Source organism: Geotrypetes seraphini, chromosome 2 (genome assembly GCF_902459505.1).
Source record: "Geotrypetes seraphini chromosome 2, aGeoSer1.1, whole genome shotgun sequence".
In the NCBI taxonomy this organism is placed as follows: domain Eukaryota; kingdom Metazoa; phylum Chordata; class Amphibia; order Gymnophiona; family Dermophiidae; genus Geotrypetes; species Geotrypetes seraphini.
The window spans coordinates 228,119,824-228,134,532 of NC_047085.1; positions in this window are offsets into that span (position 1 = coordinate 228,119,824).

Sequence of the window (14,709 nt, forward strand, 5' to 3'; positions counted from 1 at the left end):
TAACGGGCTTAAAGACTAGTAAAATGATAAAATAAGAATAGGAGAAATGCTTATAAATAGTAATACTTATAAGAAAGAGGAGATGTGTACATAGAGGACATTTAACAGTAACAAACATGATGGTGAGGATAGAAAAGAGGGGAGGGGAGTAAGAGTACATTATTAGTGGTGAAAAAAAAAGGGTAGAAGGGAAAAGGAAAGAAAAAAAGGGGGAAAACATTATTCATAGGAACAGAGAATGGAGTAAGAGGAGAAATGGGATAGAGAGTATACAGGACACTCCTGTACAGTGTTTCAAAGATATGTCCTGTTAAGCCAAGATCATGTTGCACAGTTATCCTACCTTTCTGCTATCTGGGTATAAAAGTAAGAGGGAAAACTTGCAGATAGTACATAGTACCGGGTAAAGCTTTGGATTCTTGCCCAGAAATAGCTAAGAAAAAAAAAAAAAAATTTAAATTGAATCAGGTTGGGCAGACTGGATGGACCATTCGGGTCTTTATCTGCCGTCATCTACTATGTTACTATGTTACTAGATCATGACTTAAGGAGTTCTTTCTAACTTGTGTGTGTGTATGTTCAGACAGTTACGGCGGGTTGCTAGAAGGAGTAGTTTATGGGTGATGGGTTAATTATGATGGGAGTTTTACGGGGTGGTAGCAGTCTACAGTGTGGTAAGACAGTTGCAGGGGATAACTGGAGGAGTCTGCAGGGTGGTGAGACCATTGTAAGAGTTTTTGGAGGTGGGGCAGTTAGGTTGTATAGCTGTTGCAGGGGATAATTTTTGTGGTTAGGGCAATTGACAAGTTGATGGGGCAGTTACAAGGAATAGATGTTAGAGTTTGGCCAGTGTGCAGGGTAGTAGAGCAGACAGGGGGTTGCACCTCTGGGTGGAGGCAGGCAGTTCCGAGGGGGTAATTTTTAGCTTTGGGGGCAATTTGTAGGAAGTAGTTGGGGAAGTTTGCAGAACAGTGGGGTAATTATGGGATAGTTTTTGGAGGTGGAGCAAATATCAGATTAATGGGGTATTTGTGAAGGATAGCTTTTGTGGACTGGGGCAGTTTGTGAGGTTATGGAACAGTTGCAGGAGCAATTTGGGGGGGTGGATCGGTTCATTTATTTAAGATACTGATAATCTGCCCATCATAATATTTGAGTGAAGTCAAATCAAAATACTGTATACATAAATGAAAAAAATAATCTAAACATATCAGAAACAGAATAAAAACATACTAAAAAATAAAAATAAAATAGCATAAAATTAAGACACGACTTAAAACACGTGCTGTAGAATGGTCAAGTAAGCCCCACTCATAAAATTATGTTCCTGCCATTACTTTTACTTAAGATAAATCATAGACCCTCTCTTTTAACAAGCCATGCTGCCAAGCAATGCGAGTTAAATGTCAAGCCACCCATAGGAATTGAATCGGGGTCTGTGCATTTAGCTCATGCTGCCCATTAGCACAGCTCGGTAAAGAGGGGGAAATGTAGGGAAAAAGCCTGAGAAAATAGCACCATTTTTAGCTGCTTCCTAAGAAAGCTGTATTTGCCTTTAACCTGATTCCACTTGCTTTGGGCTGTGATAAAGAACAGCTCTTAGTTTTAGAGAAATATACCTTCTGCAAGGATGGAATAGACGTGCCCTCTGAACAAAGAGAACAACATGACTTTTTAAGCATAAGAAAAAGATACAGATGAAAACACAGAAACATAAGCATCTGCCTAAGTTCATCCACAATATATTGCCATTGAAAATATAATATAGAGAGAGATTAGAAGGCCGTTGTAATAGCCCTCCTCTGAACCAACTCTATCCAATTTACATCTTTTTGAAGGTGCGGTCTCCAGAATTGTACACAATATTTTAAATGAGGGCTCACCAGAGACTTATACAGGGGCATAATTACATTCATTTTCCTACTGGCCATGCCTCTCCCTATGCACCCAAGCATCCTTCTTTCAGTGCCACCTTTTCAACCTCTTTGGCCACCTTAAAATCATCACGTACAATCACACCCAAGTCACGTTCCATTTTGTTCTTTACCTCCCAAACTGTACCATTTGTTTCCTTGGGTTTTTGCATGACTTTGCATTTCTTAGCATTAAATCTTAGCTGCCAAATTCTGGACCATTCTTTATGCTTCACTAGGTCCTTCCTCATATTGTCCACATCATCGGGGTGTCCACCCTATTGCATATTCTGGTATCATCCACAAAGAGGCAAACCTTACCAGGCAGCCCTAGAGCAATATCACTTAGAAATATATTAAAAAGAATATGCCCAAGAACTAAACCTTGTGGCACAAAATTAATAACATCCCTCTCCTAGGAGTGAACCCCATTTGCCTCTACCCTCAATCGCCTTCCACTCAACCAGTTCCTAACCCAGTCCGTCACTTTGGGACCCATCCCGAGAGCATTCAGTTTATTTATTAGACATTTGTGTAGAACAGTGTCAAAGGCTTTGCTAAAATCTAAATACATCACATCTAGTACTCTCCCTCTATCCAAATCTCTGGTCACCCAGTCAAAGAAATGGATCAGATTTGTCTGACAAGACCTACCTCTAGTGAATCCATGTTGCCTCTGATCCTATAATCCACAGGATTCCAGAAATTTCACCATTCTCTGTTTTAAAAGCATTTCCATTAATTTATTTACCACAGAGGTCAGACTTACTAGCCTGTAGTTCTCTACCTCTTCTTTCTTCCACTTTTGTGGAGAGGGACCACATCCACCCTTCTCCAGTCCTCCGGTACCATACCTGACTCTAGAGAAGCATTGAAAAGGTCAGCCAACGGAGGCACCAGAACTTCCCTAAGTTCCTTCACTACCCTCAGATGTATGCCATCCAGCCCCATCATTTTACCCACCTATAGTTTAGCTGTTGTTGGGTGTCATCGACTCATATTCGAGCCCTAGCGACTTGATGAGTTACAGCTCTAAAAAGAAATCAGTTTTGTGCTAGTCCGGTATGGTCCTCCAGCATCATTCCCATGGTTGTTTTCATCGTGTCCAGCTGTCTAATTTCATATTGCCCTCTTTGCCTGGTTCCTTCAATCTTCCCAAACATGATGTCCTTCTCCAATGATCTTTCTCCTCTGATGGTGTGACCAAAATAAGACAGTCATAACTAGCTTCTCACAATACTGTCCTCAGAAAATCATTCAGAGCCTACCACACCTCCATTCCTACTTGTGTTTGTCTCCTAGAAACATGATGGCAGATAAAGGCCAAATGGCCCATCTAGTCTGCCCATCCGCAGTAACCATCATTTCTTTCTCTCTCCGAGAGATTACATGTGCCTATCCCAGACCCGTTTGAATTCACACACAGTCTCTTATCTCCACCACCTCATCTGGGATACTGTTACATGCATCTACCACCCTTTCTGTAAAAAAGTATTTCCTTAGATTACTCCGGAGCCTATCACCTCTTAACTTCATCCTATGCCCTCTCATTGCAGAGTTTTCTTTCAAATGAAAGAGACTCAACTCATGCGCATTTACATTAAGTAGGTATTTAAACGTCTCTATCAGATCTCCCCTCTCCCACCTGTCCTCCAAAGTATACAGATTGGGATCTTTAAGTCTGTCCCCATATGCCTTATGATGAAGACCACATACCATTTTAGTAGCCTTCCTCTGGACAGACTCCACCCTTTTTATATCTTTTTGAAGGTGCGGCCTCCAGAATTGTACACAATATTCTAAATGAGGTCTCACCAACGTCTCATCAGGTACGTTAGATAGATTGTGAGCCCACCGGGACAGAGAGGGAAAAATGCTTGAGTACCTGATTGTAAAAACCGCTTAGATAACCTTGATAGGCGGTATATAAAATCATAATAAACTTGAAACTTGAAACTTATACAGGGGCATCAATACCTTATTTTTCCTACTGGCCATACCTCTCCCTATGCACCCTAGCATCCTTCTAGCTTTCGCCGTCACCTTTTCAACCTGTTTGGCACCTTAAGATCATCACATGCAATCATACCAAAGTCCCACTCTTCTGTTGTGCACATAAGTTCTTCACCCCCTAAACTGTACCGTTCCCTCAGGTTTTTTCAGCCCAAATGCATGACCTTGCATTTCTTAGCATTAAATTTTAGCATTAAATTTTAAACCATTCTTCAAGCTTCGCCAGGTCTTCTTCATGCTATTCACACCATCCGGCATGTCTACTCTATTGCAGATTTTCGTATCATCCGCAAAGAGGCAAATCTTACCCAACAGCCCTGTAGCAATATTGTTTATAAAAATGTTAAAAAGAACAGGCCTAAGAACAGAATCTTGAGGCACACCACTGGTAAAATCCCTTTCCGCAGGGCGATCTCCATTGATCTCTACCCTCTGTCACCTTCCACTCAACCAGTTCTTGACCCAGCCTGTCACTTTGGGACCCCATTCTGAGGGCACTCAGTTTATTTATTAGGCGTCTGTGTGGAACACTATCAAAGGCACTTCAGCTGTGAACGCAGAACAGAAATATTTGGTAAGCAATTCAGTCTTATTTTTATCAGCTTCCGCAAATTCTTCCCCTTCACTTTCAGTCTCACTATTACACTTCTTTACTTTGTAGGTCCTGCAATTGTGTGGCTTTAATGTGATCTTTAACATATAACACTACTCCCCCCTCCTTTTCTTCCTACCCTGTCTTTTCTGAATAGATCGTAGCTTCTGTTGTTTAAACCCAATCTGCACATCATTAAAAAGGACGCTAGAGGGAACGTCAGGTGCATATGAGTGGCCAAGCACAACGGTCTCAGATTTATTCAAATTCAGTGCAAGTCTATTGGAAGCTATCCAGGAAGCTAAGGCCGTCCAGCAAAGTTGTTTACTTATTGCCTCAGAAATAGGACAACTAAAGGGTAAAATAATGCCATCAGCAAAGCAAGGCCTTTTGTAACCTGTGGCTTCCCCAAGGTGCAATTCTCAACAATCTAATCATGTTAGCTGAAGTTTAATAATATTTCCTTAGGGAAGGAACAGATTAACATTTTAAATATTTCTCATACCAAGATGAAATAAATAGATAAGAGAAAACAACAACAGATTTTATAAGTGCAATATTTTTTAAATATAATCTTTGCACTTTTGTTATTGTTTCAGATTTTCTAAACAACCATTTTATGAATTCCACTTTCCAAGATCAATTTATCAGATAAGTATTTAAATTTTCATTCTCTAATGAATTTATATTCAAATTTGTTTCACAACTAAACAGTCTCAAATCTTAAATTGATACTTTGTGTTTCTTTTCTTTTCCTCTTACAGATTCTTCGCCAGATGATTTCAGGTAACAGGTAAGTACCGTTTCTTTATTTTTCTCCTCTTCTTCTTGCTTGCGTGGGCTAGCATTTGATTGAAGTTCCAGATGATGGCTCCTATTCTGACTTGTAATAAATCATTACGGGAAAACCCTAACTATTCTCCAAAATTCCAATTGAAGATAATCCTTATAAATTTATCTTTAAACTGGCTATATAAAATAAAATGGATAATTGAAATAACCCTAGACTATACCCGCCCACACTTTGTTAATAAAATTTCTTCTTTTCAAAAAGCACAATGTGGAACTTCAAATCCCATTTAAAACTAGCAATTTTAAAACTAAAGTAAGACCTTCAGAATCAGTTAAATATCAGCTCCTGCAATTACTTTTACTGAATGCAGGAAAGTACAGTTGATATAAGTCAGACAATTAAATAGACAGTGGTAAGGTTTAGGTCTATTAACTTCATTTAATCCTGAAGTAACCTTACCCACTGCTATCTCTTAGAGTTATTTGAAGAAAGAAATTTTAAAGTAATAAACTCAATTATTTCATTAAATGTGAACAATGAAGTAATATTAAATGGCTCAAGGCAGCAATTTCTATCAGAGACAGTTAAAACCACTACTGTCTCTCACCAGAAAACCTTCCCAACTCAACTCAACTGCTCACTTTGGCAATTTAGAACACTTTCCAGTGCTTTTGACTTCCTGGAGAGAGAATTCTAAAGGTGACACAATAATTCTTAAAGCTACAGACACAGGATAATCTCCCCACAAATAGCTTGGAACACTTTTCCTTCTGTGTTTTTTTCTCTGGTTACATTTTGGCCTTTGTGATTTCATTGCCAGCAGAGAACTACTGGCTGCAATAATTTTGGCTTTGCTGGAATTTTGGACATAGCCAAAATTATTGCTCTTCTCACAGAACATGTCCCCATTCTTCCAGCGCCAAAACTGCAAACATCGTCAGCTATATTTGCACCTGTACTCTCGCACCTCTTACCTGCTTCTGCAGCACAACCATCTTCTGAGCGGAGCGTTATTTTGCCACTGTAGCTGAAAAAAGTATTATTTTGCAAAGTGCCAATTTGCAGAATTGTAATGCTATGTTTTGACATGATTTCAGATCATTGATTGAACCATGTCAACGAAAAGTGTGGGATTTTCAAGTGTGGAACTCTGAGCCATCATGAAGTTCCTATTCCTGCAGAAGAAAGCTCCAAAGGAAACCTATAAATGTACGAGTGACAAATGTCCATCATATTCCACAGTGAAGAAATGGTGTGCAAACTTTCAGCATGGAGATTTCGAGACCAAAGATGCAGCAAGGTCTGGGAGGCCTCAAACAGTGTCAGCTCCTGAAATTGTTGTCCGTGTCCATGACCTAATTTTGGCAGATCGGCGTATATCAGCTAAAACAATTGCTGGGGCACAACAGATATCCAGGGAATGTGTTGGGTATATAATCCATGAGCAGCTGGGTATTCAGAAGCTGTTAACCAAGTGGGTGCCCAAATGTTTGAATATTGATGAGAAATGATGTAGAGTGGATACTTCCAAGTTGATTTTACAGCATTATCAGCAAGCTGGTGCCAACTTTTTGGAATGACTAGTTACTATTGAAGAAACATGATTACACACAATGATTCTGAGACAAAACAACAGTCCGTGCAATGGCAGCATTCAAGTTCTCCAAGATGAAGGGAATTCAAGACCCAAATGGCAGCAGGAAAGATCATGGCTACAGTGTTTTGGGATCAGGAAGGGGCTGTAATGACTGACTATCTTCTAAAGGACTAAACAGTTAATGAAGAATACTACTGCAACTTGCTATACCGATTAAAAGAGGCATTGAAAGATAAAAGGAGAGGAAAGATGTGGAAAGGAGTTCTCTTTTTTCAAGACAATGTACCTGCTCACAAGGCTGGCAAAACGCAGTTGTGGTTTCAGTGCATAGCCTAAAGTCCCACAAACTTTCTCAAGTCGCAGCACACTAAGGGCTCCTTTTACAAAGCTGCGATAGCGGTTTTAGCGTGTGCTAGACGCTAACGCCAGCATTGAGCTGGCGTCAGTTCTAGCCACGTAGCGTGGGTGTAGCACGTGCTAAAATACTGCGTGCGCTAAAAACGCTATCGCAGCTTAGTAAAAGGAGCCCTAAGGCTGCAGCTGCGGCTCGAGGCATACGGAAGTTCGTGGGCATTGCCGTGATGACATCACACGCATGCATGACATCATCACATCAATGTCCCCACATGCGCAGAGGCCCTCCAGTCGGACCCTGAGAGGCCAGTGGGGGGGTACTAGTAGGGAAGAGGGTCGGAGAGAAGGAGAGGCACTGGCGCTGGCTGATTGCCTACAGGACATGCCGCTCATTGCAATAAATCCAATATCAAATTCCAAGCTTCCAACCTTTAGAATATTCTTTCTATGTTACTCCTTTAAATCCTTAACTGATGTTGCTACTTCTGTTTTAGCCATAGACCTCAGAAACACCCCTCCTCCGTCCCATAAAGGTTATGATCTCATAACGGGGAGATTCATGTGTAACCTCCTCATCGGTCAAGACTTAAATTTTTAATGGCTGATGCTCAATAATTTTATATTTATTTTGAACACTTTTTATACTTTAAAACGACTAATGACGTTTATGTACTTATCTTCAAAAGTGTTGCTGTACTTAGGTTGTACTTAGGCTGTACTTAGTACTTAAGAATCTATGCAGGATGGTGGTTAACGGCAATAGTGGATCCCTGACGAAGCGGCAGCGAAACATGTCGGGTCCACCAGCCTAAGTACAGCAACACTTTTGAAGATAAGTACATAAACGTCATTAGTCGTTTTAAAGTATAAAAAGTGTTCAAAATAAATATAAAATTATTGAGCATCAGCCATTAAAAATTTAAGCCTTGACCGATGAGGAGGTTACACATGAATCTCCCCGTTATGAGATCATAACCTTTATGGGATGGAGGAGGGGTGTTTCTGAGGTCTATGGCTAAAACAGAAGTAGCAACATCAATTAAGGATTTAAAGGAGTAACATAGAAAGAATATTCTAAAGGTTGGAAGCTTGGAATTTGATATTGGATTTATGCTATAAGGTGACAATTCCAGGAATAAGACTTTAAACAGTGCCTTATAAGGTTGTTGCTCACTGCAATAGGCACATGCTGTAGGCAGTCAGCTGGCCAGCTCCTCTCCTCCTCCCCAGTGTGCCATGGCACACCTGAAATCTCAGGAGGCACACTAGTGTGCCGTGACACACAGTTTGCGATACACTGGCATAGACCATCCACCCTACTCACCAGATCTTGCGCCATCAGACTATTTTCTGTTTCCAAACCTTAAAAAGAGTTTAAAAGGGCGACAATTGTCGAGTGATTCGGAAGTGATTGCAGCAGCAGAGCTGAATTTCAGTGACCAGACATCAGAGTATTTTTTGGGAAGGGTTACAGAAACTTCAGACTTTACTTGCCAAGTGTGTTGAACTTAGGGGTGAATATGTGGAATAACTTGCAAGATTCGTGGCTCCACATGATTCCTTTATTGGTTGGGCCGAGAACTTTTTAGCATCCCCTCGCACAGTACACCTAAAAGTTAGGATTAGGATGCCTAAGGTCTCTTAAGTGGTGCTAAGTGCGATTCTGTACCTTACATTTATACTGTACAATTCCCGCTCTGTATTTGCAGGGGTTAGGGGCAGAGCCAGCCCACGAATATGGAAAAACCGCAAATAATATTTGGGCCGGTTCTGCCCTTATCCTCCCGCTTCACCCAGCTAGTTTTAGCCCTGTAAGCCCCCTCTTAAGCCTTACCTGGTGGTCTAGCGGGTTTTCAGGCAGGAGCGATCTTCCCACGCTCCTGTCCCGTGCAGATCGCTCACAGGAAATGGCTGCCTTGAGCTCCCGTAGTCTCTCGAGCCATTTCCTGTGAGCGATCTGTATGGGGCAGGAGCGTGGGAAGATCGCTCCTGCCTCAAAAACCCGCTAGACCATCAGGTAAGACTTAAGGGGGAGGGGCTTACAGGGCTAAAAATAGCCCAAAAACTGAAAAAAAAATTCTGGTCAAAAATCGCAAATAACCAGATCTGTAGATACGGAATTCGCTAATACGGAGGGGGGAAGTGTAAAATCATGCTTAGTGCCACACTAGCCAGCACTGATTTTTTTTTTTAGATGACATATAGAATCAGGTCCTAAGTGTTCCTGCATTAACCCTATGCTGTTGTGGAGAGATCTTTGCTAACATAATCATAAATCATTAATGGTTGCCAGAGGTTGTGGTAAGAACAGTTAGCATAGCTGAGTTTTAAAAAAGATTTGGATGAGTTCCTGGAGGAAAAGTCCATAGTGTGCTACTTTTCCACTTATTCCCCATGCAAGGCGACGCATTTGTTGTATCATTCAACTAGCTTCTGCATGCCTGTAGAGAAGTTGTTTCTCAGCTGCTCCCGAAACCAGGTGAGCACCACTTCTTTTACTATCATCATGCTTTGCCTTTTGCTCTCCAGGTCGCATTGATGCACCCATGTCTCTCCAGCATACTCGGATCTTCTTTATACCATCTCAGGAACTGGGCTGCAACTTCCACACGCCGTTGCTTGTGCAGATCAGTAAGCTGTTTGGGAAACCATCGTGCGCAGACTTCTGTGGGTTCTTAGGCGATGCAGTATCCTGAAAACTAAACCTCTGCACCTGACATTCTTCGGGGTGCCATGGTGCAGCCGAGGGCCTCTGAGGAATGTGCTGCCTGGAATGGGCAAATGGGTGACCGGCCGAGATCTCTGCGGCATAGGCACAGTTGGGAGGGAAAAGAATGGATGCAATGTCAGGACTCTGAGGCCCGTGGGATCTCCATAAATGGCCCTTTTATTGTTCATCTCCCACTCTATAGTTCTGGCCGCTCTGTAAAGGGATAAAGGATAGAGGCAGAGAGGAAGGAGAGGGATGTCAGCTAAGGATCGGGGGGGGGGGGAAAGCCCCAGTGTTGTGAAGTTAGAGGGGGGGGAAGCCCTAGTGTTGTGAAGTTAAAGCAGAAATATCAGCTCCAGCCAGAATCGCACAGGTGACAGCTAGAGAGAGAGAAGGAACCGGAGCAGACATTGCAGCCTGAATTATCTGTCTGCCCCATCCTTTTCACCTTTTGTTCATTAATGCTTTGTCATGCCAGTCATAGGATGCCTGATGTGATGGTGCCCTGTTTCTTTCATTTCTTGCTCAGTTCCCTAGCATTTTCTGGTTATCTTGTTGTTCATCTTCCCTGAATCTCCGGGGATCTTCCCCCATTCCCCCCAGTACAACCACACCCCCCCCCCATCATATCCTAGCATCCACTGCTTCCAAGATCCCAGCTGTCTTCTGCATTTTTATGGTAAGAAACCAATAACAAAATGCAAAAGGAGCAGACGGAGCATTGCACTTAACTGCACAGACACATTAGTCAGTAAGAGAGCAACAGTGAAGCTGGATTATGCAAATCTTTTCACAATATTCATGAGCATCGCATACATGTAAACTGAATGGCAAAGTTTCACAGTATCAACAGTGAGAATAGAGGCAAGGGGTTCTGGGGGAGGACCGAGCACGTTAACCTACCTGTTGCAGCCTAAACTGTGCTGGCGATCCAATGAATTGGTCTCTTCTCCCCAGACACAGAAAAAGAGAAACGCCTTGCAAATGAAACTCATAGTTTGAAGCTAGAGGAATTCTTGCTTTTCAGTTGGATGCATGCCTGTACTCTAGGCAAATTAAATGAATACCAACCCCCCCCCCATGCATTCCTTATAAGCTCTCCCCCTCCCTTCAAACTCCGTCGCACTCTCTTTTCTCTTTCTCACTCTCATCCAACTTTTTCCAGAGCTCCCAAACTTCCTCCAGTCGAGAGAAGGGCAGAGAGAGCACAAGAGATCCAAAAGGGGCTGGAGAAAAGGGAAATGTGTGGCCAGCCTACATCTCAGCCAACAGAGAAGTGACCTGTAGCCTGGGCATCTCTCCTGGGGACTGCCACCGGGGACAGGGCATGCCTGCCATTTCCATCACTGCCAGGATCGGCTCGGAATCATTTGCAACTGCAAGAACCTCTTTCCTGAAACCTGCAAAGACAGTCTCCTTCCTTATGTCACCCTCCAGCCACTCCTGCTGAGCCTCAGGTAAGTGGTCACCCTGCTACCCAAGGGCCGAAAGCTAGAACTCCCACTCACCATATGATACCTATCATTCTCTCTGCAATAACCCCCCACCCCTAGCTGTCCCATTTGTTCTGTCTGTCTGTTCTAGTTAGATTGCAAGCTCTTCTCAGCAGGGACCATCTAGTACATGTTAAATGTGGAGCGCTGAGTACACCTTTCAACTAAGGTTATCCGGACATATGACCCTGCCCTGTTCCACCCCTGACCATGCCCCGTTCTGCCCCAGCTCTGCCCAGTTCTGCCTCCAGCCCTGCCCCCACAAAGCCTCCTCTCTTCTTCCCCGATGAGCTCTGACTGCATCTGGAGGGCCTGGAGCATGCGCAGATGTGTGTGATGTCATCCACGCATGCTCCGAGGCCCTCCAGATACGGCCGGAGCTCGTCGGGGTTGCGTGGCAGTGGAAGGGAGTGGGCATCTCTCCTGCTGCCAGGGGGATGTCGAGTGGGGGGTTGCCTTATGTCGGTGGCAGGAGGGAGTAAGCATCTCTCCCTCTGCTGGGGGAGTGTTGGGGGATGCATTGTTTGGCAGCAGGAGAGAGTCGGCATCTCTCTCACTACTGGGGAGGTGTCCGGTGGGGGGGGGGGGCTGCTTGACTTCAGCAACTCGATCTGTTGGGGGGGGTTTGTTTGGGGGGGTGCGTTTATTCTGCACATGTGCCCTTCGCTATCACCAGCAAGGGGCACATGCAAACTTAGTGAACCGTCGCTACTCTCCGACAACCTTATTTGCATGAGTATTTTTTGGAGAATGGCTCGCTTTTTTAAAATTGCGACAATAATGACTACGACGGCAGCCCATTGGTTTTTAATGCAAATTTTTGAGAATCTAACCCTTAGAAGGTATAGATTCGGAATCCATTCTATAAAGGAAAGTAAATGGCTACATTCCTTTCTATAACACTAATATATTCAGATATGTGTTTAGGTGCCAGCACGTATACCAGCTGTCGAGCAGGGAAGATATTCATGCAACATATACCTCCCCCTCCCCCTCCAATATGTGATAGGTGCTATCAACTCGTGTTTGAGTCCTAGCGATTCGATGAACATCATCAAGTTTTCATGGCAGAATATAGAAGTAGATTGCCGGGCCTTTCTTCTAGCGCAGTATAAATTTGATGTTGCCGCCCTTATCGCATCAAACACAATCCTCTGCCTCAGCACTTATGGGTGGTACATTGTTAGTCTGACATCTCCTATGAAACCTGTCTGCGTTGGGAGGCCCTGTTGGTAGTGAAATTACCGACAGCATAGCTTTCCGCTTCACAGATGTGCGCAAGCCCTAGTGACACGGCAAGTCCGTGTACCATGACACCCCCCCTCTCCCCTCAATATTCAGCGCTATTTAGCCAGCAGGAATGACTCCTGGCTGGCTGAATAGCTCATAGCCACCTAAACGCTAATATCCAGTGTGAGAAGGCCGCTGAATATTAGCACTTAGCAGCTACTGGCTAACTGGCAATACACAAAATTCAGACCGCTGGCCGACTAAGTTCAGCAGCCAAATCGGGTCGCTTAAATAGCTCCTCTATCTTTGATCGCTATAAACGTATCCGGCCAGCACTAAATAACAACATAGCAGGCTGTTTTTAGTGGCCAAAAATAGATTGGATATTCAATGCAAGTCACCGGAAACAGCCCAGCATTGAATATCCAGACTTAGCGCTGACTGCAGGAGTCAGCCTGGCTATATCCCGCAGTCTGAATACTGGCCCATAGCATTATATAAGTTATGCACATGTATGCACCCCCAGAACCTACTCATAAAAACATAAGAATAACCTTACTGGGTCAAACCAAAAGTTCATCCAGCCCAGTATCTTGTCTTCACGGAAGCTAATCCAGGTCACAAGTACCTAGTAAAAATCCAAATAATGGCAATATTCCATGCTACCGATCCAGGACAAGCAGTGGCTTCCCCCATGTCTGCCTCAATAGCAGACTATGGGCTTTTCCTCCAGAAACTTGTCCAATCCTTTCTTAAAACTAGCTATGTTAACCGCTCTTTCTACAGCATCTGGCAATGCATTCCAGAACTTAGCAATTCTCTAAGTGAAGAAATATTTTCGCCTATTGTTTTTTAAAAGTATTTCCCTGTAACTTCAACAAATGCCCCTGAGCCTTTGTCATTTTTGATGGAGTAAAAAAATCGATCCACTTGTACCTGTTCTACACCACTCAAGATTTTCTAGACTTTAATCATATCTCCTCTCAATTGTCTCTTTTCCAAGCTGAAGACCCCTAACCTCTTTAGTCTTTTCTCATACAAGAGGACTTCCAACCCCTTTATCATCTTGGTTGCTCTTCTTTGAACCTTTTCTAGTTTCGCTATATCTTTTTTCACATAAGACAACCAGAACTGAATGCAATGCTCAAGGTCAGGTCACACCATGGAGTGATACAGAGGCATTATAACATTCTTAGTCTTGTTTACCATCTCTTTTCTAATAATTCCTAGCATCTTGTTTACTTTTTTTGACTGTCATCTTGGGTGGAAGATTTCAGCAGATTATCTACAATAACTCCCAGATCTTTTTCTTGGGTGCTGAGCTGACCCCCAAGGTAGACTCTAGTATTTGGTAACTATGATTTGGGTTATTCTTCCCAATTTGCATTTGTCCACATTAACTTTCATCTGCCATTTGGAAGTCCTGTCTTCCAATTTCCTTAAGGTCTACCTGGAATTTTTCACAATCTTCATGTGTTTTAACAACTTTGAACAGTTTAGTGTCATCTGCAAATTTAATCACCTCACTCGTCATTCCAATTTCCATATTATTTATAAATAAGTTAAACAGCACCGGTCCCAGAACAGATCCCTGCAGCACTCCACTATTTACCCTCCTCCATTGAAAAAAATGGCCATATAACCCTACCCTCTGTTTTCTGTCCAATAACCAATTCCTAATCCACAACTGAACATTGCCTTCTATCCCATTACTTTAATTTTCTCAGGAGCCTCTCATGAGGAACTTTGTCATAAGCTTTCTGAAAATCTAGATACACTACATCAACCAGCTCACCTTTATCCACATGTTTATTCAAGCAAATTAGTGAGACAAGATCTCACTCGGCTGAACCCAAGCTGCCTCTGTCTCATTAAATCATGTTTGTCTACGTGTGCCACAATTTTATTTTTTATAATTGTTTCCAGTATTTTGCCTGGCACTGAAGTCAGGCTTACCGGTCTGTAATTTCCTGGATCTCCCCTAGAACCCTTTTTAAAAATTGGCGTAATATTG